This window comes from Pleurodeles waltl, unplaced genomic scaffold (genome assembly GCF_031143425.1).
Source record: "Pleurodeles waltl isolate 20211129_DDA unplaced genomic scaffold, aPleWal1.hap1.20221129 scaffold_39, whole genome shotgun sequence".
In the NCBI taxonomy this organism is placed as follows: domain Eukaryota; kingdom Metazoa; phylum Chordata; class Amphibia; order Caudata; family Salamandridae; genus Pleurodeles; species Pleurodeles waltl.
Window position 1 is genome coordinate 6315421 of NW_027150097.1, and position 24150 is coordinate 6339570.

Below are 24150 nucleotides of genomic sequence, written 5' to 3' on the forward strand. Positions count from 1 at the left end.
TGTTTTGCAGAGAAGTTTTAATAAATACACAAAGAATAATATGGAGTCTTTGGCCACGAGGAACACCTTCCCCTACCTTTTATTCTCTCCGATTCCACATCACCGCACCTACCATCCAACTCCAAAACTCGGGGGAGACTAACACTCCCTACCTCCCTTGGTGTGCATCATGGGCGTGCCCATGACGAACACAACATTTCTCCTTAACCAATACAAAACAAACATAGCTGCTCAAAAAAAAGATACTATACTAATCCAGTATACAAGAATAGTACACAACAATAAATACCACATTCAGTCAATCCACCCCGAATCCTTGCAGCCGCGTTGAGCATGGCGGTGGAGGACTCAAACTGTACCGTTCAAGTCCTTGTCTCAGAGGCACTGAGTTGATTGGTATGGAGCCAGGCACCTCCTGATCTGAATCTTGAACTGGCTCCAAATTCTGCATGTCCACACCCCCTGTAGTAGATGATTGAGAATTAGTAGCAGTCACCACCGGCCATATGCACTGGCTCAAAATTCTGTAAGTCCACACCCCATGTAGTAGATGATTGAGAATTAGTAGCAGTCACCACAGGGTCCACTGTCAGGATGGTCCATCCTCTCTCCTTCATCAGCTTCAGATCCCACTGTTTCCCTGAGCAGGAAGGTCTGGAATTGAAAATACAGAGGACATTAAATAACATTCACTCAGTACATGGCACTCATTTTGGTTTATAAGCTGGAAATTGAGCCATCAGTCTGGTGTCAAGAGTGTCTGGATGGCCGGGTGGTCTAAGGTGCTGCATTCAGGTCACAGTCTTCCTTGAAGACGTGGGTTCAAACCCCTCTTCTGACAAGTGTCTTTGCAAGGTGGATACCTTTTTGGACTTTTTTTTCCAAGCACCCTTATCAAAAACAATGGCAACAGTTTCTGTAAATTATCGATAAGATCTATTGTCCGTTGCTTGCACTAATTGCCTGAAGTTGGCTAAATCGCAGTAAATCGGTAAAGCAGGAAATCACAGCATCTTCAACAAATGTTGATAGAGGGGCCGAGATAAAGGTTTCGACCCTACATATCAAAAGCACAGCTGTCCATAGTTCAGCAGGTTCACAGTGCAGAAGGTTCAGTGGCACCAGGGTCCCCTGCGTCCCAATCACAGCTGGTTTTTAACTTCTGTATTCTGGGCATGGGAGGGGTGTGTTGCATCGTGCACACACAGTGCCTGTTTCACAGATAAGTTTTAATAAATACACAGAGAATAATATAGAGTCATTGGCCATGAGGAACACCTTCCCTGACCTTTTATTCTCTCCGGTTCCACGTCACCGCGCCTACCATCCAACTCCAAAACTCGGGGAGACTAACACTCCCTACCTCCCTTGGTGTGCATCATAGGCGTGCCCATGACGAACACAACATTTCTCCTTAACCAATACAAAACAAACATAGCTGCTCAAAAAAAAGATACTATACTAAACCAGTATACAAGAATAGTACACAACAAGAAATGCCACATTCAGTCAATCCACCCCGAATCCTTGCAGCCGCGTTGAGCATGGCGGTCGAGGACTCAAACTGTACCGTTCAAGTCCTTGTCGCAGAGGCACTGAGTTGATTGGTATGGAGCCAGGCACCTCCTGATCTGAATCTTGAACTGGCTCCAAATTCTGCATGTCCACACCCCCTGTAGTAGATGATTGAGAATTAGTAGCAGTCACCACCGGCCATGTGCACTGGCTCAAAATTCAGCATGTCCACACCCCATGTAGTAGATGATTGAGAATTAGTAGCAGTCACCACCGGATCCACTGTCAGGATGATCCATCCTCTCTCCTTCATCAGCTTCAGATCCCACTGTTTCCCTGAGCAGGAAGGTCTGGAATTGAAAATAGAGAGGACATTAAACAACATTCACTCAGTACATGGCACTCATTTTGGTTTATAAGCTGGAAATTGAGCCATCAGTGCAGTATCAAGAGTGTCAGGATGGCCGAGTGGTCTAAGGCGCTGCGTTCAGGTCGCAGTCTCCTTTGGAGGTGTGGGTTTGAATCCCACTTCTGACAAGTGTCTTTTGCGAGGTGGATACATTTTTGGACTTTTTTTTTCCAAGCACCCGTATCAAAAACAATGTCAAAATTTTCTGTAAATTATCGAAAAGATCTATTGTCCGTTGCTTGCACTAATTTCCTGAAGTTGGCTAAATCGCAGTAAATCGGTAAAGCGGGAAATCACAGCATCTTCAACAAATCGTGATAGAGGGGCAGAGATAAAGGTTTCGACCCTACATATCAAGAGCGCAGCTGTCAATAGTTCAGCAGGTTCACAGTGCAGAAGGTTCAGTGGCACCAGGGTCCCCTGCGTCCCAATCACAGCTGGTTTTTAACTTCTGTATTCAGGGCATGGGAGGGGTGTGTTGCATCGTGCACACACGGTGCCTGTTTCGCAGATAAGTTTTAATAAATACACAGAGAATAATATAGAGTCATTGGCCACGAGGAACACCTTCCCTGACCTTTTATTCTCTCCGGTTCCACGTCACAGCGCCTACCATCCAACTCCAAAACTCAGGGGAGACTAACACTCCCTACCTTCCTTGGTGTGCATCATAGGCGTGCCCATGACGAACACAACATTTCTCCTTAACCAATACAAAACAAACATAGCTGCTCAAAAAAAAGATACTATACTAATCCAGTATACAAGAATAGTACACAACAAGAAATGCCACATTCAGTCAATCCACCCCGAATCCTTGCAGCCGCGTTGAGCATGGCGGTCGAGGACTCAAACTGTACCGTTCAAGTGCTTGTCTCAGAGGCACTGAGTTGATTGGTATGGAGCCAGGCACCTCCTGATCTGAATCTTGAACTGGCTCCAAATTCTGCATGTCCACACCCCTTGTAGTAGATGATTGAGAATTAGTAGCAGTCACCACCGGCCATGTGCACTGGCTCAAACTTCTGCATGTCCACACCCCATGTAGTCGATGATTGAGAATTCGTAGCAGTCACCACCGGATTCACTGTCAGGATGATCCATCCTCTCTCCTTCATCAGCTTCAGATCCCACTGTTTCCCTGAGCAGGAAGGTCTGGAATTGAAAATACAGAGGACATTAAACAACATTCACTCAGTACATGGCACTCATTTTGGTTTATACGCTCGAAATTGAGCCATGAGCGAGGTGTGAAGAGTGTCAGGATGGCCGAATGGTCTAAGGCGCTGCGTTCAGATCGCTGCCTCCCTTGGAGGTGTGGGTTCAAATCCCACTTCTGACAAGTGTATTTTGCGAGGTGGATACATTTTTTGACTTTTTTTTCTCAAGCACCGTATCAAAAACAATGTCAAGAGTTTCTGTAAATTATCGATAAGATATATTTTCCGTTGCTTGCACTAATTGCCTGAAGTTGGCTAAATCGCAGTAAATCGGTAAAGCAGGAAATCACAGCATCTTCAACAAATCGTGATAGAGGGGCCGAGATAAAGGTTTCGACCCTACATATCAAAAGCGCAGCTGTCAATAGATCAGCAGGTTCACAGTGCAGAAGGTTCGGTGGCACCAGGGTCCCCTGCGTCCCAATCACAGCTGGTTTTTAACTTCTGTATTCAGGGGATGGGAGGGGTGGGGGTGTTGCGTCGTGCACACACAGTGCCTGTTTTGCAGAGAAGTTTTAATAAATACACAAAGAATAATATGGAGTCTTTAGCCACGAGGAACACCTTCCCCTACCTTTTATTCTCTCCGATTCCACATCACCGCACCTACCATCCAACTCCAAAACTCGGGGGAGACTAACACTCCCTACTTCCCTTGGTGTGCATCATGGGCGTGCCCATGACGAACACAACATTTATCCTTAACCAATACAAAACAAACATAGCTGCTCAAAAAAAAGATACTATACTAATCCAGTATACAAGAATAGTACACAACGATAAATACCACATTCAGTCAATCCACCCCGAATCCTTGCAGCCGCGTTGAGCATGGCGGTCGAGGACTCAAATTGTACCCTTCATGTCCTTGTCTCAGAGGCACTGAGTTGATTGGTATGGAGCCAGGCACCTCCTGATCTGAATCTTGAACTGGCTCCAAATTCTGCATGTCCACACCCCCTGTAGTAGATGATTGAGAATTAGTAGCAGTCACCACCGGCCATGTGCACTGGCTCAAAATTCAGCATGTCCACACCCCATGTAGTAGATGATTGAGAATTAGTAGCAGTCACCACCGGATCCACTGTCAGGATGATCCATCCTCTCTCCTTCATCAGCTTCAGATCCCACTGTTTCCCTGAGCAGGAAGGTCTGGAATTGAAAATACAGAGGACATTAAACAACATTCACTCAGTACATGGCACTCATTTTGGTTTATAAGCTGGAAATTGAGCCATCAGTGCAGTGTCAAGAGTGTCAGGATGGCCGAGTGGTCTAAGGCGCTGCGTTCAGGTCGCAGTCTCCTTTGGAGGCGTGGGTTCGAATCCCACTTCTGACAAGTGTCTTTTGCGAGGTGGATACATTTTTGGACTTTTTTTTTCCAAGCACCCGTATCAAAAACAATGTCAACAGTTTCTGTAAATTATCGATAAGATCTATTGTCCGTTGCTTGCACTAATTTCCTGAAGTTGGCTAAATCGCAGTAAATCGGTAAAGCGGGAAATCACAGCATCTTCAACAAATCGTGATAGAGGGGCAGAGATAAAGGTTTCGACCCTACATATCAAGAGCGCAGCTGTCAATAGTTCAGCAGGTTCACAGTGCAGAAGGTTCAGTGGCACCAGGGTCCCCTGCGTCCCAATCACAGCTGGTTTTTAACTTCTGTATTCAGGGCATGGGAGGGGTGTGTTGCATCGTGCACACACGGTGCCTGTTTCGCAGATAAGTTTTTATAAATACAAAGAGAATAATATAGAGTCATTGGCCACGAGGAACACCTTCCCTGACCCTTTATTCTCTGCGGTTCCACGTCACCGCGCCTACCATCCAACTCCAAAACTCGGGGAGACTAACACTCCCTACCTCCCTTGGTGTGCATCATAGGCGTGCCCATGACGAACACAACATTTCTCCTTAACCAATACAAAACAAACATAGCTGCTCAAAAAAAAGATACTATACTAATCCAGTATACAAGAATAGTACACAACAAGAAATGCCACATTCAGTCAATCCACCCCGAATCCTTGCAGCCGCGTTGAGCATGGCGGTCGAGGACTCAAACTGTACCGTTCAAGTCCTTGTCTCAGAGGCACTGAGTTGATTGGTATGGAGCGAGGCACCTCCTGATCTGAATCTTGAACTGGCTCCAAATTCTGCATGTCCACACCCCTTGTAGTAGATGATTGAGAATTAGTAGCAGTCACCACCGGCCATGTGCACTGGCTCAAACTTCTGCATGTCCACACCCCATGTAGTCGATGATTGAGAATTAGTAGCAGTCACCACCGGATTCACTGTCAGGATGATCCATCCTCTCTCCTTCATCAGCTTCAGATCCCACTGTTTCCCTGAGCAGGAAGGTCTGGAATTGAAAATACAGAGGACATTAAACAACATTCACTCAGTACATGGCACTCATTTTGGTTTATACGCTCGAAATTGAGCCATGAGGGAGGTGTGAAGAGTGTCAGGATGGCCGAGTGGTCTAAGGCGCTGCGTTCAGGTCGCAGTCTCCCTTGGAGGTGTGGGTTCAAATCCCACTTCTGACAAGTGTATTTTGCGAGGTGGATACATTTTTGGACTTTTTTTTTCCCAAGCACCGTATCAAAAACAATGTCAACAGTTTCTGTAAATTATCGATAAGATCTATTTTCCATTGCTTGCACTAATTGCCTGAAGTTGGCTAAATCGCAGTAAATCGGTAAAGCAGGAAATCACAGCATCTTCAACAAATCGTGATAGAGGGGCCGAGATAAAGGTTTCGACCCTACATATCAAAAGCGCAGCTGTCAATAGTTCAGCAGGTTCACAGTGCAAAAGGTTCAGTGGCACCAGGGTCCCCTGCATCCCAATCACAGCTGGTTTTTAACTTCTGTATTCAGGGGATGGGAGGGGTGGGGGTGTTGCGTCGTGCACACACAGTGCCTGTTTTGCAGAGAAGTTTTAATAAATACACAAAGAATAATATGGAGTCTTTAGCCACGAGGAACACCTTCCCCTACCTTTTATTCTCTCCGATTCCACATCACCGCACCTACCATCCAACTCCAAAACTCGGGGGAGACTAACACTCCCTACCTCCCTTGGTGTGCATCATGGGCGTGCCCATGACGAACACAACATTTCTCCTTAACCAATACAAAACAAACATAGCTGCTCAAAAAAAAGATACTATACTAATCCAGTATACAAGAATAGTACACAACAATAAATACCACATTCAGTCAATCCACCCCGAATCCTTGCAGCCGCGTTGAGCATGGCGGTCGAGGACTCAAACTGTACCGTTCAAGTCCTTGTCTCAGAGGCACTGAGTTGATTGGTATGGAGCCAGGCACCTCCTGATCTGAATCTTGAACTGGCTCCAAATTCTGCATGTCCACACCCCCTGTAGTAGATGATTGAGAATTAGTAGCAGTCACCACCGGCCATATGCACTGGCTCAAAATTCTGCAAATCCACACCCCATGTAGTAGATGATTGAGAATTAGTAGCAGTCACCACAGGTTCCACTTTCAGGATGATCCATCCTCTCTCCTTCATCAGCTTCAGATCCCACTGTTTCCCTGAGCAGGAAGGTCTGGAATTGAAAATACAGAGGACATTAAATAACATTCACTCAGTACATGGCACTCATTTTGGTTTATAAGCTGGAAATTGAGCCATCAGTCTGGTGTCAAGAGTGTCAGGATGGCCGGGTGGTCTAAGGTGCTGCATTCAGGTCACAGTCTCCCTTGGAGACGTGGGTGCAAACCCCTCTTCTGACAAGTGTCTTTTGCGAGGTGGATACATTTTTGGACTTTTTTTTCCCAAGCACCCTTATCAAAAACAATGTCAACGGTTTCTGTAAATTATCGATAAGATGTATTGTCCGTTGCTTGCACTAATTGCCTGAAGTTGGCTAAATCGCAGTAAATCGGTAAAGCAGGAAATCACAGCATCTTCAACAAATCGTGATAGAGGGGCCGAGATAAAGGTTTCGACCCTACATATCAAAAGCACAGCTGTCAATAGTTCAGCAGGTTCACAGTGCAGAAGGTTCAGTGGCACCAGGGTCCCCTGCATCCCAATCACAGCTGGTTTTTAACTTCTGTATTCAGGGCATGGGAGGGGTGTGTTGCATCGTGCACACACAGTGCCTCTTTCACAGATAAGTTTTAATAAATACACAGAGAATAATATAGAGTCATTGGCCACGAGGAACACCTTCCCTGACCTTTTATTCTCTCCGGTTCCACGTCACCGCGCCTACCATCCAACTCCAAAACTCGGGGGAGAATAACACTCCCTACCTCCCTTGGTGTGCATCATAGGCGTGCCCATGACGAACACAACATTTCTCCTTAACCAATACAAAACAAACATAGCTGCTCAAAAAAAAGATACTATACTAAACCAGTATACAAGAATAGTACACAACAAGAAATGCCACATTCAGTCAATCCACCCCGAATCCTTGCAGCCGCGTTGAGCATGGCGGTCGAGGACTCAAACTGTACCGTTCAAGTCCTTGTCGCAGAGGCACTGAGTTGATTGGTATGGAGCCAGGCTCCTCCTGATCTGAATCTTGAACTGGCTCCAAATTCTGCATGTCCACACCCCCTGTAGTAGATGATTGAGAATTAGTAGCAGTCTCCACCGGCCATGTGCACTGGCTCAAAATTCAGCATGTCCACACCCCATGTAGTAGATGATTGAGAATTAGTAGCAGTCACCACCGGATCCACTGTCAGGATGATCCATCCTCTCTCCTTCATCAGCTTCAGATCCCACTGTTTCCCTGAGCAGGAAGGTCTGGAATTGAAAATTCAGAGGACATTAAACAACATTCACTCAGTACATGGCACTCATTTTGGTTTATAAGCTGGAAATTGAGCCATCAGTGCAGTGTCAAGAGTGTCAGGATGGCCGAGTGGTCTAAGGCGCTGCGTTCAGGTCGCAGTCTCCTTTGGAGGCGTGGGTTCGAATCCCACTTCTGACAAGTGTCTTTTGCGAGGTGGATACATTTTTGGACTTTTTTTTTCCAAGCACCCGTATCAAAAACAATGTCAACAGTTTCTGTAAATTATCGATAAGATCTATTGTCCGTTGCTTGCACTAATTTCCTGAAGTTGGCTAAATCGCAGTAAATCTGTAAAGCGGGAAATCACAGCATCTTCAACAAATCGTGATAGAGGGGCCGAGATAAAGGTTTCGACCCTACATATCAAGAGCGCAGCTGTCAATAGTTCAGCAGGTTCACAGTGCAGAAGGTTCAGTGGCACCAGGGTCCCCTGCGTCCCAATCACAGCTGGTTTTTAACTTCTGTATTCAGGGCATGGGAGGGGTGTGTTGCATCGTGCACACACAGTGCCTGTTTTGCAGAGAAGTTTTAATAAATACACAGAGAATAATATAGAGTCATTGGCCATGAGGAACACCTTCCCTGACCATTTATTCTCTCCGGTTCCATGTCACCGCGCCTACCATCCAACTCCAAAACTCTGGGGAGACTAACACTCCCTACCTCCCTTGGTGTGCATCATAGGCGTGCCCATGACGAACACAACATTTCTCCTTAACCAATACAAAACAAACATAGCTGCTCAAAAAAAAGATACTATACTAATCCAGTATACAAGAATAGTACACAACAAGAAATGCCACATTCAGTCAATCCACCCCGAATCCTTGCAGCCGCGTTGAGCATGGCGGTCGAGGACTCAAACTGTACCGTTCAAGTCCTTGTCTCAGAGGCACTGAGTTGATTGGTATGGAGCCAGGCACCTCCTGATCTGAATCTTGAACTGGCTCCAAATTCTGCATGTCCACACCCCTTGTAGTAGATGATTGAGAATTAGTAGCAGTCACCACCGGCCATGTGCACTGGCTCAAACTTCTGCATGTCCACACCCCATGTAGTCGATGATTGAGAATTAGTAGCAGTCACCACCGGATTCACTGTCAGGATGATCCATCCTCTCTCCTTCATCAGCTTCAGATCCCACTGTTTCCCTGAGCAGGAAGGTCTGGAATTGAAAATACAGAGGACATTAAACAACATTCACTCAGTACATGGCACTCATTTTGGTTTATACGCTCGAAATTGAGCCATGAGCATGGTGTGAAGAGTGTCAGGATGGCCGAGTGGTCTAAGGCGCTGCGTTCAGGTTGCAGCCTCCCTTGGAGACGTGGGTTCAAACTCCTCTTCTGACAAGTGTCTTTTGCGAGGTGGATACATTTTTGGACTTTTTTTTTTCAAGCACCCTTATCAAAAACAATGTCAACAGTTTCTGTAAATTATCGATAAGATCTATTTTCCGTTGCTTGCACTAATTGCCTGAAGTTGGCTAAATCGCAGTAAATCGATAAAGCAGGAAATCACAGCATCTTCAACAAATCGTGATAGAGGGGCCGAGATAAAGGTTTCGACCCTACATATCAAAAGCGCAGCTGTCAATAGTTCTGCAGGTTCACAGTACAGAAGGTTCAGTGGCACCAGGGTCCCCTGCGTCCCAATCAGAGCTGGTTTTTAACTTCTGTATTCAGGGGATGGGAGGGGTGGGGGTGTTGCGTCGTGCACACACAGTGCCTGTTTTGCAGAGAAGTTTTAATAAATACACAAAGAATAATATGGAGTCTTTGGCCACGAGGAACACCTTCCCCTACCTTTTATTCTCTCCGATTCCACATCACCGCACCTACCATCCAACTCCAAAACTCGGGGGAGACTAACACTCCCTACCTCCCTTGGTGTGCATCATGGGCGTGCCCATGACGAACACAACATTTCTCCTTAACCAATACAAAACAAACATAGCTGCTCAAAAAAAAGATACTATACTAATCCAGTATACAAGAATAGTACACAACAATAAATACCACATTCAGTCAATCCACCCCGAATCCTTGCAGCCGCGTTGAGCATGGCGGTGGAGGACTCAAACTGTACCGTTCAAGTCCTTGTCTCAGAGGCACTGAGTTGATTGGTATGGAGCCAGGCACCTCCTGATCTGAATCTTGAACTGGCTCCAAATTCTGCATGTCCACACCCCCTGTAGTAGATGATTGAGAATTAGTAGCAGTCACCACCGGCCATATGCACTGGCTCAAAATTCTGTAAGTCCACACCCCATGTAGTAGATGATTGAGAATTAGTAGCAGTCACCACAGGGTCCACTGTCAGGATGGTCCATCCTCTCTCCTTCATCAGCTTCAGATCCCACTGTTTCCCTGAGCAGGAAGGTCTGGAATTGAAAATACAGAGGACATTAAATAACATTCACTCAGTACATGGCACTCATTTTGGTTTATAAGCTGGAAATTGAGCCATCAGTCTGGTGTCAAGAGTGTCTGGATGGCCGGGTGGTCTAAGGTGCTGCATTCAGGTCACAGTCTTCCTTGAAGACGTGGGTTCAAACCCCTCTTCTGACAAGTGTCTTTGCAAGGTGGATACATTTTTGGACTTTTTTTTCCAAGCACCCTTATCAAAAACAATGGCAACAGTTTCTGTAAATTATCGATAAGATCTATTGTCCGTTGCTTGCACTAATTGCCTGAAGTTGGCTAAATCGCAGTAAATCGGTAAAGCAGGAAATCACAGCATCTTCAACAAATGTTGATAGAGGGGCCGAGATAAAGGTTTCGACCCTACATATCAAAAGCACAGCTGTCCATAGTTCAGCAGGTTCACAGTGCAGAAGGTTCAGTGGCACCAGGGTCCCCTGCGTCCCAATCACAGCTGGTTTTTAACTTCTGTATTCTGGGCATGGGAGGGGTGTGTTGCATCGTGCACACACAGTGCCTGTTTCACAGATAAGTTTTAATAAATACACAGAGAATAATATAGAGTCATTGGCCATGAGGAACACCTTCCCTGACCTTTTATTCTCTCCGGTTCCACGTCACCGCGCCTACCATCCAACTCCAAAACTCGGGGAGACTAACACTCCCTACCTCCCTTGGTGTGCATCATAGGCGTGCCCATGACGAACACAACATTTCTCCTTAACCAATACAAAACAAACATAGCTGCTCAAAAAAAAGATACTATACTAAACCAGTATACAAGAATAGTACACAACAAGAAATGCCACATTCAGTCAATCCACCCCGAATCCTTGCAGCCGCGTTGAGCATGGCGGTCGAGGACTCAAACTGTACCGTTCAAGTCCTTGTCGCAGAGGCACTGAGTTGATTGGTATGGAGCCAGGCACCTCCTGATCTGAATCTTGAACTGGCTCCAAATTCTGCATGTCCACACCCCCTGTAGTAGATGATTGAGAATTAGTAGCAGTCACCACCGGCCATGTGCACTGGCTCAAAATTCAGCATGTCCACACCCCATGTAGTAGATGATTGAGAATTAGTAGCAGTCACCACCGGATCCACTGTCAGGATGATCCATCCTCTCTCCTTCATCAGCTTCAGATCCCACTGTTTCCCTGAGCAGGAAGGTCTGGAATTGAAAATAGAGAGGACATTAAACAACATTCACTCAGTACATGGCACTCATTTTGGTTTATAAGCTGGAAATTGAGCCATCAGTGCAGTATCAAGAGTGTCAGGATGGCCGAGTGGTCTAAGGCGCTGCGTTCAGGTCGCAGTCTCCTTTGGAGGCGTGGGTTTGAATCCCACTTCTGACAAGTGTCTTTTGCGAGGTGGATACATTTTTGGACTTTTTTTTTCCAAGCACCCGTATCAAAAACAATGTCAAAATTTTCTGTAAATTATCGAAAAGATCTATTGTCCGTTGCTTGCACTAATTTCCTGAAGTTGGCTAAATCGCAGTAAATCGGTAAAGCGGGAAATCACAGCATCTTCAACAAATCGTGATAGAGGGGCAGAGATAAAGGTTTCGACCCTACATATCAAGAGCGCAGCTGTCAATAGTTCAGCAGGTTCACAGTGCAGAAGGTTCAGTGGCACCAGGGTCCCCTGCGTCCCAATCACAGCTGGTTTTTAACTTCTGTATTCAGGGCATGGGAGGGGTGTGTTGCATCGTGCACACACGGTGCCTGTTTCGCAGATAAGTTTTAATAAATACACAGAGAATAATATAGAGTCATTGGCCACGAGGAACACCTTCCCTGACCTTTTATTCTCTCCGGTTCCACGTCACAGCGCCTACCATCCAACTCCAAAACTCAGGGGAGACTAACACTCCCTACCTTCCTTGGTGTGCATCATAGGCGTGCCCATGACGAACACAACATTTCTCCTTAACCAATACAAAACAAACATAGCTGCTCAAAAAAAAGATACTATACTAATCCAGTATACAAGAATAGTACACAACAAGAAATGCCACATTCAGTCAATCCACCCCGAATCCTTGCAGCCGCGTTGAGCATGGCGGTCGAGGACTCAAACTGTACCGTTCAAGTGCTTGTCTCAGAGGCACTGAGTTGATTGGTATGGAGCCAGGCACCTCCTGATCTGAATCTTGAACTGGCTCCAAATTCTGCATGTCCACACCCCTTGTAGTAGATGATTGAGAATTAGTAGCAGTCACCACCGGCCATGTGCACTGGCTCAAACTTCTGCATGTCCACACCCCATGTAGTCGATGATTGAGAATTCGTAGCAGTCACCACCGGATTCACTGTCAGGATGATCCATCCTCTCTCCTTCATCAGCTTCAGATCCCACTGTTTCCCTGAGCAGGAAGGTCTGGAATTGAAAATACAGAGGACATTAAACAACATTCACTCAGTACATGGCACTCATTTTGGTTTATACGCTCGAAATTGAGCCATGAGCGAGGTGTGAAGAGTGTCAGGATGGCCGAATGGTCTAAGGCGCTGCGTTCAGATCGCTGCCTCCCTTGGAGGTGTGGGTTCAAATCCCACTTCTGACAAGTGTATTTTGCGAGGTGGATACATTTTTTGACTTTTTTTTCTCAAGCACCGTATCAAAAACAATGTCAAGAGTTTCTGTAAATTATCGATAAGATATATTTTCCGTTGCTTGCACTAATTGCCTGAAGTTGGCTAAATCGCAGTAAATCGGTAAAGCAGGAAATCACAGCATCTTCAACAAATCGTGATAGAGGGGCCGAGATAAAGGTTTCGACCCTACATATCAAAAGCGCAGCTGTCAATAGATCAGCAGGTTCACAGTGCAGAAGGTTCGGTGGCACCAGGGTCCCCTGCGTCCCAATCACAGCTGGTTTTTAACTTCTGTATTCAGGGGATGGGAGGGGTGGGGGTGTTGCGTCGTGCACACACAGTGCCTGTTTTGCAGAGAAGTTTTAATAAATACACAAAGAATAATATGGAGTCTTTAGCCACGAGGAACACCTTCCCCTACCTTTTATTCTCTCCGATTCCACATCACCGCACCTACCATCCAACTCCAAAACTCGGGGGAGACTAACACTCCCTACTTCCCTTGGTGTGCATCATGGGCGTGCCCATGACGAACACAACATTTATCCTTAACCAATACAAAACAAACATAGCTGCTCAAAAAAAAGATACTATACTAATCCAGTATACAAGAATAGTACACAACGATAAATACCACATTCAGTCAATCCACCCCGAATCCTTGCAGCCGCGTTGAGCATGGCGGTCGAGGACTCAAATTGTACCCTTCATGTCCTTGTCTCAGAGGCACTGAGTTGATTGGTATGGAGCCAGGCACCTCCTGATCTGAATCTTGAACTGGCTCCAAATTCTGCATGTCCACACCCCCTGTAGTAGATGATTGAGAATTAGTAGCAGTCACCACCGGCCATATGCACTGGCTCAAAATTCTGCAAGTCCACACCCCATGTAGTAGATGCTTGAGAATTAGTAGCAGTCACCACAGGGTCCACTGTCAGGGTGATCCATCCTCTCTCCTTCATCAGCTTCAGATCCCACTGTTTCCCTGAGCAGGAAGGTCTGGAATTGAAAATACAGAGGACATTAAATAAAATTCACTCAGTACATGGCACTCATTTTGGTTTATAAGCTGGAAATTGAGCTATCAGTCTGGTGTCAAGAGTGTCAGGATGGCCGGGTGGTCTAAGGTGCTGCATTCAGATCACAGTCTCCCTTGGAGACGTGGGTTCAAACCCCTCTTCTGACAAGTGTCTTTTGCGAGTTGGATACATTTTTTGACTTTTTTTTTCCAAGCACCCTTATCAAAAACAATGTCAACAGTTTCTGTAAATTATCAATAAGATCTATTGTCCGTTGCTTGCACTAATTGCCTGAAGTTGGCTAAATCGCAGTAAATCGGTAAAGCAGGAAATCACAGCATCTTCAACAAATCGTGATAGAGGGGCCGAGATAAAGGTTTCGACCCTACATATCAAAAGCACAGCTGTCAATAGTTCAGCAGGTTCACAGTGCAGAAGGTTCAGTGGCACCAGGGTCCCCTGCGTCCCAATCACAGCTGGTTTTTAACTTCTGTATTCAGGGCATGGGAGGGGTGTGTTGCATCATGCACACACAGTGCCTGTTTCGCAAATAAGTTTTAATAAATACACAGAGAATAATATAGAGTCATTGGCCACGAGGAACACCTTCCCTGACCTTTTATTCTCTCCGGTTCCACGTCACCGCGCCTACCATCCAACTCCAAAACTCGGGGGAGACTAACACTCTCTACCTCCCTTGGTGTGCATCATAGGCGTGCCCATGACGAACACAACATTTCTCCTTAACCAATACAAAACAAACATAGGTGCTCAAAAAAAAGATACTATACTAATCCAGTATACAAGAATAGTACACAACGATAAATACCACATTCAGTCAATCCACCCCGAATCCTTGCAGCCGCGTTGAGCATGGCGGTCGAGGACTCAAATTGTACCCTTCAAGTCCTTGTCTCAGAGGCACTGAGTTGATTGGTATGGAGCCAGGCACCTCCTGATCTGAATCTTGAACTGGCTCCAAATTCTGCATGTCCACACCCCCTGTAGTAGATGATTGAGAATTAGTAGCAGTCACCACCGGCCATATGCACTGGCTCAAAATTCTGCAAGTCCACACCCCATGTAGTAGATGATTGAGAATTAGTAGCAGTCACCACAGGGTCCACTGTCAGGGTGATCCATCCTCTCTCCTTCATCAGCTTCAGATCCCACTGTTTCCCTGAGCAGGAAGGTCTGGAATTGAAAATACAGAGGACATTAAATAAAATTCACTCAGTACATGGCACTCATTTTGGTTTATAAGCTGGAAATTGAGCCATCAGTCTGGTGTCAAGAGTGTCAGGATGGCAGGGTGGTCTAAGGTGCTGCATTCAGGTCACAGTCTCCCTTGGAGACGTGGATTCAAACACCTCTTCTGACAAGTGTCTTTTGCGAGGTGGATACATTTTTTGACTTTTTTTTTTCAAGCACCCTTATCAAAAACAATGTCAACAGTTTCTGTAAATTATCGATAAGATCTATTGTCCGTTGCTTGCACTAATTGCCTGAAGTTGGCTAAATCGCAGTAAATCGGTAAAGCAGGAAATCACAGCATCTTCAACAAATCGTGATAGAGGGGCCGAGATAAAGGTTTCGACCCTACATATCAAAAGCACAGCTGTCAATAGTTCAGCAGGTTCACAGTGTAGAAGGTTCAGTGGCACCAGGGTCCCCTGCGTCCCAATCACAGCTGGTTTTTAACTTCTGTATTCAGGGCATGGGAGGGGTGTGTTGCATCGTGCACACACAGTGCCTGTTTCGCAAATAAGTTTTAATAAATACACAGAGAATAATATAGAGTCATTGGCCACGAGGAACACCTTCCCTGACCTTTTATTCTCTCCGGTTCCACGTCACCGCGCCTACCATCCAACTCCAAAACTCGGGGGAGACTAACACTCCCTACCTCCCTTGGTGTGCATCATAGGCGTGCCCATGACGAACACAACATTTCTCCTTAACCAATACAAAACAAACATAGCTGCTCAAAAAAAAGATACTATACTAATCCAGTATACAAGAATAGTACACAACAAGAAATGCCACATTCAGTCAATCCACCCCGAATCCTTGCAGCCGCGTTGAGCATGGCGGTCGAGGACTCAAACTGTACCGTTCAAGTCCTTGTCTCAGAGGCACTGAGTTGATTAGTATGGAGCCAGGCACCTCCTGATCTGAATCTTGAACTGGCTCCAAATTCTGCATGTCCACACCCCCTGTAGTAGATGATTGAGAATTAGTAGCAGTCACCACTGGCCAGGTGCACTGGCTCAAAATTCAGCATGTCCACACCCCATGTAGTAGATGATTGAGAATTAGTAGCAGTCACCACCGGATCCACTGTCAGGATGATCCATCCTCTCTCCTTCATCAGCTTCAGATCCCACTGTTTCCCTGAGCAGGAAGGTCTGGAATTGAAAATACAGAGGACATTAAACAACATTCACTCAGTACATGGCACTCATTTTGGTTTATAAGCTGGAAATTGAGCCATCAGTGGAGTGTCACGAGTGTCAGGATGGCCAAGTGGTCTAAGGCGCTGCGTTCAGGTCGTAGTCTCCTTTGGAGGTGTGGGTTCGAATCCCCCTTCTGACAAGTGTCTTTTGCGAGGTGGATACATTTTTTTACTTTTTTTTTCCAAGCACCCGTATCAAAAACAATGTCAACAGTTTCTGTAAATTATCGATAAGATCTATTGTCCGTTGCTTGCACTAATTTCCTGAAGTTGGCTAAATCGCAGTAAATCGGTAAAGCGGGAAATCACAGCATCTTCAACAAATCGTGATAGAGGGGCAGAGATAAAGGTTTCGACCCTACATATCAAGAGCGCAGCTGTCAATAGTTCAGCAGGTTCACAGTGCAGAAGGTTCAGTGGCACCAGGGTCCCCTGCGTCCCAATCACAGCTGGTTTTTAACTTCTGTATTCAGGGCATGGGAGGGGTGTGTTGCATCGTGCACACACGGTGCCTGTTTCGCAGATAAGTTTTAATAAATACACAGAGAATAATATAGAGTCATTGGCCACGAGGAACACCTTCCCTGACCATTTATTCTCTCCGGTTCCACGTCACCGCGCCTACCATCCAACTCCAAAACTCAGGGGAGACTAACACTCCCTACCTCCCTTGGTGTGCATCATAGGCGTGCCCATGACGAACACAACATTTCTCCTTAACCAATACAAAACAAACATAGCTGCTCAAAAAAAAGATACTATACTAATCCAGTATACAAGAATAGTACACAACAAGAAATGCCACATTCAGTCAATCCACCCCGAATCCTTGCAGCCGCGTTGAGCATGGCGGTCGAGGACTCAAACTGTACCGTTCAAGTCCTTGTCTCAGAGGCACTGAGTTGATTGGTATGTGTAGGAGGCTGGACTGGCTTGTAGTGAGTACCAAGGGGTACTTGCACCTTGCACCAGGCCCAGTTATCCCTTATTAGTGTATAGGGTGTCTAGCAGCTTAGGCTGATAGATAATGGTAGCTTAGCAGAGCAGCTTAGGCTGAACTAGGAGACGTGTGAAGCTACTACAGTACCACTTAGTGTCATATGCACAATATCATAAGAAAACACAATACACAGTTATACTAAAAATAAAGGTACTTTATTTTTATGACAATATGCCAAAGTATCTTAGAGTGTACCCTCAGTGAGAGGATAGGAAATATACACAAGATATATATACACAATAGCAAAAATATGCAGTATAGTCTTAGAAAACAGTGCAAACAATGTATAGTTACAATAGGATGCAATGGGGAAACATAGGGATAGGGGCAACACAAACCATATACTCCAAAAGTGGAATGCGAACCACGAATGGACCCCAAACCTATGTGACCTTGTAGAGGGTCGCTGGGACTATTAGAAAATAGTGAGAGTTAGGAAAATAACCCTCCCCAAGACCCTGAAAAGTGAGTGCAAAGTGCACTAAAGTTCCCCTAAAGACAAAGAAGTCGTGTTAGAGGAATAATGCAGGAAAGACACAAACCAGCAATGCAACAACTGTGGATTTCCAATCTAGGGTACCTGTGGAACAAGGGGACCAAGTCCAAAAGTCACAAGCAAGTCGGAGATGGGCAGATGCCCAGGAAATGCCAGCTGCGGGTGCAAGAAGCTTCGACTGGACGTAAGAAGCTGAGATTTCTGCAGGAACGAAAAGGGCTAGAGACTTCTCCTTTGGTGGACGGATCCGTCTCGCCATGGAGAGTCGTGCAGAAGTGTTTTCCTGCCGAAAGAACGCCAACAAGCCTTGGTAGACGCAAATCGTGCGTTTGGCGTTTTTGGACGCTGTTGGAGCCCAGGAGGGACCAGGAGGTCGCAAATTGGACCTGAAGAGAGAGGGGACGTCGAGCAAGACAAAGAGCCCTCACTGAGGCAGGTAGCACCCGGAAAAGTGCCAGAAACAGGCACTACGAGGATGCGTGAAATGGTGCTCGCCGAAGTTGCACAAAGGAGTCCCACGTCGCCGGAGACCAACTTAGAAAGTCGTGCAATGCAGGTTAGAGTGCCGTGGACCCAGGCTTGGCTGTGCACAAAGGATTTCCGCCGGAAGTGCACAGGGGCCGGAGTAGCTGCAAAGTCGCGGTTCCCAGCAATGCAGCCCAGCGAGGTGAGGCAAGGACTTACCTCCACCAAACTTGGGCTGAAGAGTCACTGGACTGTGGGGGTCACTTGGACAGAGTCGCTGGATTCGAGGGACCTCGCTCGTCGTGCTGAGAGGAGACCCAAGGGACCGGTAATGCAGCTTTTTGGTGCCTGCGGTTGCAGGGGGAAGATTACGTCGACCCACGGGAGATTTCTTCGGAGCTTCTGGTGCAGAGAGGAGGCAGGCTACCCCCACAGCATGCACAAGCAGGAAAACAGTCGAGAAGGCGGCAGGATCAGCGTTACAGAGTTGCAGTAGTCGTCTTTGCTACTATGTTGCAGGTTTGCAGGCTTCCAGCGCCGTCAGCAGTCGTTTCCTTATCAGAAGGTGAAGAGAGAGATGCTGAGGAACTCGGATGAGCTCTTGCATTCGTTATCTAAAGTTTCCCCAGAGACAGAGACCCTAAATAGCCAGAAAAGAGGGTTTGGCTACTTAGGAGAGAGGATAGGCTACTAACACCTGAAGGAGCCTATCAGCAGGAGTCTCTGACGTCACCTGGTGGCACTGGCCACTCAGAGCAGTCCAGTGTGCCAGCAGCACCTCTGTTTCCAAGATGGCAGAGGTCTGGAGCACACTGGAGGAGCTCTGGACACCTCCCAGGGGAGGTGCAGGTCAGGGGAGTGGTCACTCCCCTTTTCTTTGTCCAGTTTCGCGCCAGAGCAGGGGCTAAGGGGTCCCTGAACCGGTGTAGACTGGCTTATGCAGAATTGGGCACCTCTGTGCCCAACAAAGCATTTCCAGAGGCTGGGGGAGGCTACTCCTCCCCTGCCTTCACACCATTTTCCAAAGGGAGAGGGTGTCACACCCTCTCTCAGAGGAAGTTCTTTGTTCTGCCATCCTGGGCCAGGCCTGGCTGGACCCCAGGAGGGCAGCTGCCTGTCTGAGGGGTTGGCAGCAGCAGCAGCTGCAGAGAAACCCCAGGAAGGGCAGTTTGGCAGTACCAGGGTCTGTGCTACAGACCACTGGGATCATGGGATTGTGCCAACTATGCCAGGATGGCATAGAGGGGGCAATTCCATGATCATAGACATGTTACATGGCCATATTCGGAGTTACCATTGTGAAGCTACATATAGGTAGTGACCTATATGTAGTGCACGCGTGTAATGGTGTCCCCGCACTCACAAAGTTCAGGGAATTGGCTCTGAACAATGTGGGGGCACCTTGGCTAGTGCCAGGGTGCCCTCACACTAAGTAACTTTGCACCTAACCTTTACCAGGTAAAGGTTAGACATATAGGTGACTTATAAGTTACTTAAGTGCAGTGTAAAATGGCTGTGAAATAACGTGGACGTTATTTCACTCAGGCTGCAGTGGCAGGCCTGTGTAAGAATTGTCAGAGCTCCCTATGGGTGGCAAAAGAAATGCTGCAGCCCATAGGGATCTCCTGGAACCCCAATACCCTGGGTACCTCAGTACCATATACTAGGGAATTATAAGGGTGTTCCAGTAAGCCAATGTAAATTGGTAAAAATGGTCACTAGCCTGTTAGTGACAATTTGGAAAGAAATGAGAGAGCATAACCACTGAGGTTCTGATTAGCAGAGCCTCAGTGAGACAGTTAGTCACTACACAGGTAACACATTCAGGCACACTTATGAGCACTGGGGCCCTGGGTTACCAGGGTCCCAGTGACACATACAACTAAAACAACATATATACAGTGAAAAATGGGGGTAACATGCCAGGCAAGATGGTACTTTCATACACAACCCCCCCCCCAAACGAAGGACAATAAGACTAGCCATGACCTGATGAGTCTTCATTGTCTAAGTGGAAATATCTGGAGAGTCCATCTGCATTGGAGTGGCTACTCCCAGGTCTATGTTCCACTGTATAGTCCATTCCCTGTAGGGATATGGACCACCTCAACAATTTAGGATTTTCACCTTTCATTTGTTTTAGCCAAAGTAGAGGTTTGTGGTCTGTCTGAACAATGAAGTGAGTGCCAAACAGGTATGGCCTCAACTTCTTCAGAGCCCAGACCACAGCAAAGGCCTCCCTCTCAATGGCAGACCAACGCTTTTCTCTAGGGGTCAACCTTCTACTAATAAAAGCAACAGGTTGATCCTGGCCCTCAGAATTAAGTTGTGATAGGACTGCCCCTACTCCTAATTCAGATGCATCAGTTTGGACATAGAATTTTTTAGAGTAACAAGGGCTTTTCAGGACAGGTGCAGAGCACATGGCCTGCTTCAGCTCCTCAAAAGCTTTCTGACAGTTTGCTGTCCATAATACCTTTTTAGGCATTTTCTTGGATGTGAGGTCATTAAGAGGGGCTGCAATGGAGCCATAGTTCTTAATGAACCTCCTGTAATACCCAGTGAGGCCTAGGAAGGCTCTCACCTGAGTCTGAGTGGTAGGGGGAACCCAATCAATAATAGTTTGGATTTTCCCCTGAAGTGGTGCAATCTGTTCCCCACCAACAAGGTGTCCCAGATAAACCACCTTACCCTGCCCTATCTGGCACTTTGAAGCCTTGATAGTGAGGCCTGCCTTTTGCAGGGCCTCCAAAACTTTCCATAGGTGGACCAGGTGATCATACCAACTGGAGCTAAAGACAGCTATATCGTCCAAATATGCTGCACTGAAAGCTTCCAGCCCTTGCAGGACTGTGTTCACCAACCTCTGAAAAGTGGCAGGTGCATTTTTCAAACCAAAAGGCATTACAGTAAACTGGTAATGTCCTCCAATGGTAGAAAATGCAGTCTTAGATTTAGCATCTTCTGATAATTTGATCTGCCAATACCCTGCAGTCAAATCAAAAGTGCTTAGATACTTGGCAGATGCCAGTGTATCTATAAGCTCATCTGCCCTGGGTATAGGGTGAGCATCAGTTTTGGTTACCAAGTTGAGACCTCTATAGTCTACACAAAACCACATTTCCTTCTTTCCATCTTTAGAATTGGGTTTTGGTACCAGTACCACAGGAGAAGCCCATGGACTGTCAGAGTGCTCAACCACTCCTAGTTCCAACATTTTCTGAACTTCTTGCTTTATGCAGTCCCTGACATGGTCAGGCTGCCTATAGATCTTACTTTTGACAGGTAAACTGTCTCCAGTATCTATAGTGTGCTCACACCAAGAAGTGGTGCCTGGCACAGTAGAGAAGAGTTCTGAAAATTGTCCTAGGAGATTTATGCAATTATCTTTCTGCTCAGCAGTAAGACAATCAGCCAAAACTACACCTTCCACAAGAGCATCTTGTTCTGTGGAAGAGAAGAGATCAGGTAGAGGATCACTGTCTTCTTCCTGTCCCTCATCAGTTGCCATGAGCAGGGTGAGATCAGCCCTGTCATAGTAGGGTTTCAGGCGGTTGACATGGAGCACCCTAAGGGGACTCCTGGCAGTGCCTAAGTCAACTAAATAGGTGACTTCTCCCTTCTTTTCAACAATTGTGTGGGGACCACCCCATTTATCTTGGAGTGCTCTTGGGGCCACAGGCTCCAAGACCCACACTTTCTGCCCTGGTTGGTACTGAACCAAAAGAGCCTTCTGATCATGCCATTGCTTCTGGAGCTCTTGGCTGGCCTGAAGGTTTTTACTGGCCTTTTTCATGTACTCAGCCATCCTTGATCTGAGGCCAAGTACATAATCCACAATATCCTGCTTAGGAGCTTTTAAAGGTTGTTCCCAACCCTCCTTTACAAGTGTGAGTGGACCCCTAACAGGGTGTCCAAAAAGAAGTTCAAAGGGGCTGAAGCCCACTCCTTTCTGGGGTACCTCCCTGTAGGCAAAAAGGAGGCATGGTAGAAGGATATCCCATCTCCTGCAGAGTTTTTCAGGGAGACCCATAATCATGCCTTTGAGAGTTTTATTAAATCTCTCCACCAGTCCATTTGTTTGTGGATGATAGGGTGTTGTGAACTTGTATGTTACACCACACTCCTTCCACATGGCCTTTAAGTATGCAGACATGAAATTGCTTCCCCTGTCTGATACCACTTCCTTTGGGAAGCCCACCCTGGAAAATATTCCCAGGAGGGCCTTTGCCACTGCAGGTGCTGTAGTGGTCCTTAAAGGAATAGCTTCAGGATATCTTGTGGCATGGTCCACTACCACTAAGATAAACCTATTGCCTGAAGCAGTAGGAGGGTCAAGGGGCCAACTATGTCAACCCCTACCCTTTCAAAGGGAACCCCAACCACAGGCAGTGGGATAAGGGGTCCCTTTGCGGTGCCACCTGTCTTGCCACTGGCTTGACAGGTTTCACATGACTTACAAAATTCCTTTGTGTCCTCAGACATCCTAGGCCAATGAAACAGGGGAACAAGCCTGTCCCAAGTTTTCATTTGTCCTAGGTGCCCAGCTAAGGGAATGTCATGTGCCAGTGTTAGGAGGAACTTTCTGTACTCCTGAGGAATCACTAATCTCCTGGCAGCTCCAGGTTTAGGATCCCTATGCTCAGTGTACAAGAGGTTGTCCTCCCAGTAAACTCTGTGAGAGTCACTGACATCCCCATTAGCCTGTTTGACAGCTTGCTGTCTGAGACCCTCTAATGTGGGACAGGTTTGCTGTGCCACACTCAGCTCCTCTCTGGCAGGCCCCCCTTCACCCAAAAGCTCAGCAGTGTCTGCTTCCAGCTCCTCTGGTGTAGGTTCTGCACAGGGAGGGAATTCTTCTTCCTCAGAATTAGAATCCACTGTAGAGGGAGGGATAGTAGGAAGTGGTTTGCTTCTACTAGCCCTAGCTTTAGGGAGCACTTGGTCCATTGTTCCAGGATCCAAGCTTCCCTGTCCTTTTTGCTTTTTGGCCTGAGCCCTTGTCAAAGCAAAAATATGCCCTGGGATGCCCAGCATTGCTGCATGGGCCTCCAACTCCACATCTGACCAAGCTGATGTCTCCAAATCATTCCCTAATAGACAGTCTACAGGTAAATCTGAAGCTACCACAACTTTCTTTGGACCAGTTACCCCCCCCCCAGTTGAGATTTACAACAGCCATGGGGTGGCTTTGTGTTATGTTGTGAGCATCGGTTACTTGGTACTGGTGTCCAAGTATGTGTTGTTCAGGGTGCACCAGTTTCTCAATCACCATTGTGACACTGGCACCTGTGTCCCTGTAGGCCTGGACCTCAACACCATTTATTAGGGTTAGTTGCTTGTACTTCTCCAAGTTATGGGGGCAAGCAACCAAAGTGGCTAAATCAATAGCCCCTTCAGAGACTAAAGTAGCCTCTGTGGTCTCCCTAATCAGACCAACCCCAACTAAATTACCAAAAGTGAGCCCAGCTACTCCCTTGGATTGGCTATTAGTAGGTTTGCTCCCACCACCACTGCTATTAGTAGGGACACTAGGTGTAGCAGTAGGGGTTGTAGTGGTAGGAGCTGTGGTGCCTTTCTTTGGACAACTGGGATCTGTTGTCCAATGGCCTTTTATTTTACATAAATAGCACCATGGTTTCTTTTCCTTGTTCTGATTAAAGGAGGATTTGGACCCACCACCCCCACCAGAGTGTTTT

At 46.6% G+C, this 24150-nt stretch overlaps 5 non-coding genes across 5 annotated transcripts; all 5 read left to right on the forward strand.

The window, feature by feature from the left end:
- Positions 1–1969: 1969 nt before the first annotated feature.
- Positions 1970–2052, forward strand: TRNAL-CAG (transfer RNA leucine (anticodon CAG)). Its single transcript has one exon. It is a non-coding gene; the product is annotated as a tRNA-Leu (tRNA).
- Positions 2053–4400: 2348 nt separating this feature from the next.
- TRNAL-CAG (transfer RNA leucine (anticodon CAG)) lies at positions 4401–4483 on the forward strand. Its single transcript has one exon. It is a non-coding gene; the product is annotated as a tRNA-Leu (tRNA).
- Positions 4484–5613: 1130 nt separating this feature from the next.
- TRNAL-CAG (transfer RNA leucine (anticodon CAG)) lies at positions 5614–5696 on the forward strand. Its single transcript has one exon. It is a non-coding gene; the product is annotated as a tRNA-Leu (tRNA).
- Positions 5697–8045: 2349 nt separating this feature from the next.
- On the forward strand, positions 8046–8128 carry TRNAL-CAG (transfer RNA leucine (anticodon CAG)). Its single transcript has one exon. It is a non-coding gene; the product is annotated as a tRNA-Leu (tRNA).
- Positions 8129–11688: 3560 nt separating this feature from the next.
- On the forward strand, positions 11689–11771 carry TRNAL-CAG (transfer RNA leucine (anticodon CAG)). Its single transcript has one exon. It is a non-coding gene; the product is annotated as a tRNA-Leu (tRNA).
- Positions 11772–24150: the final 12379 nt, after the last annotated feature.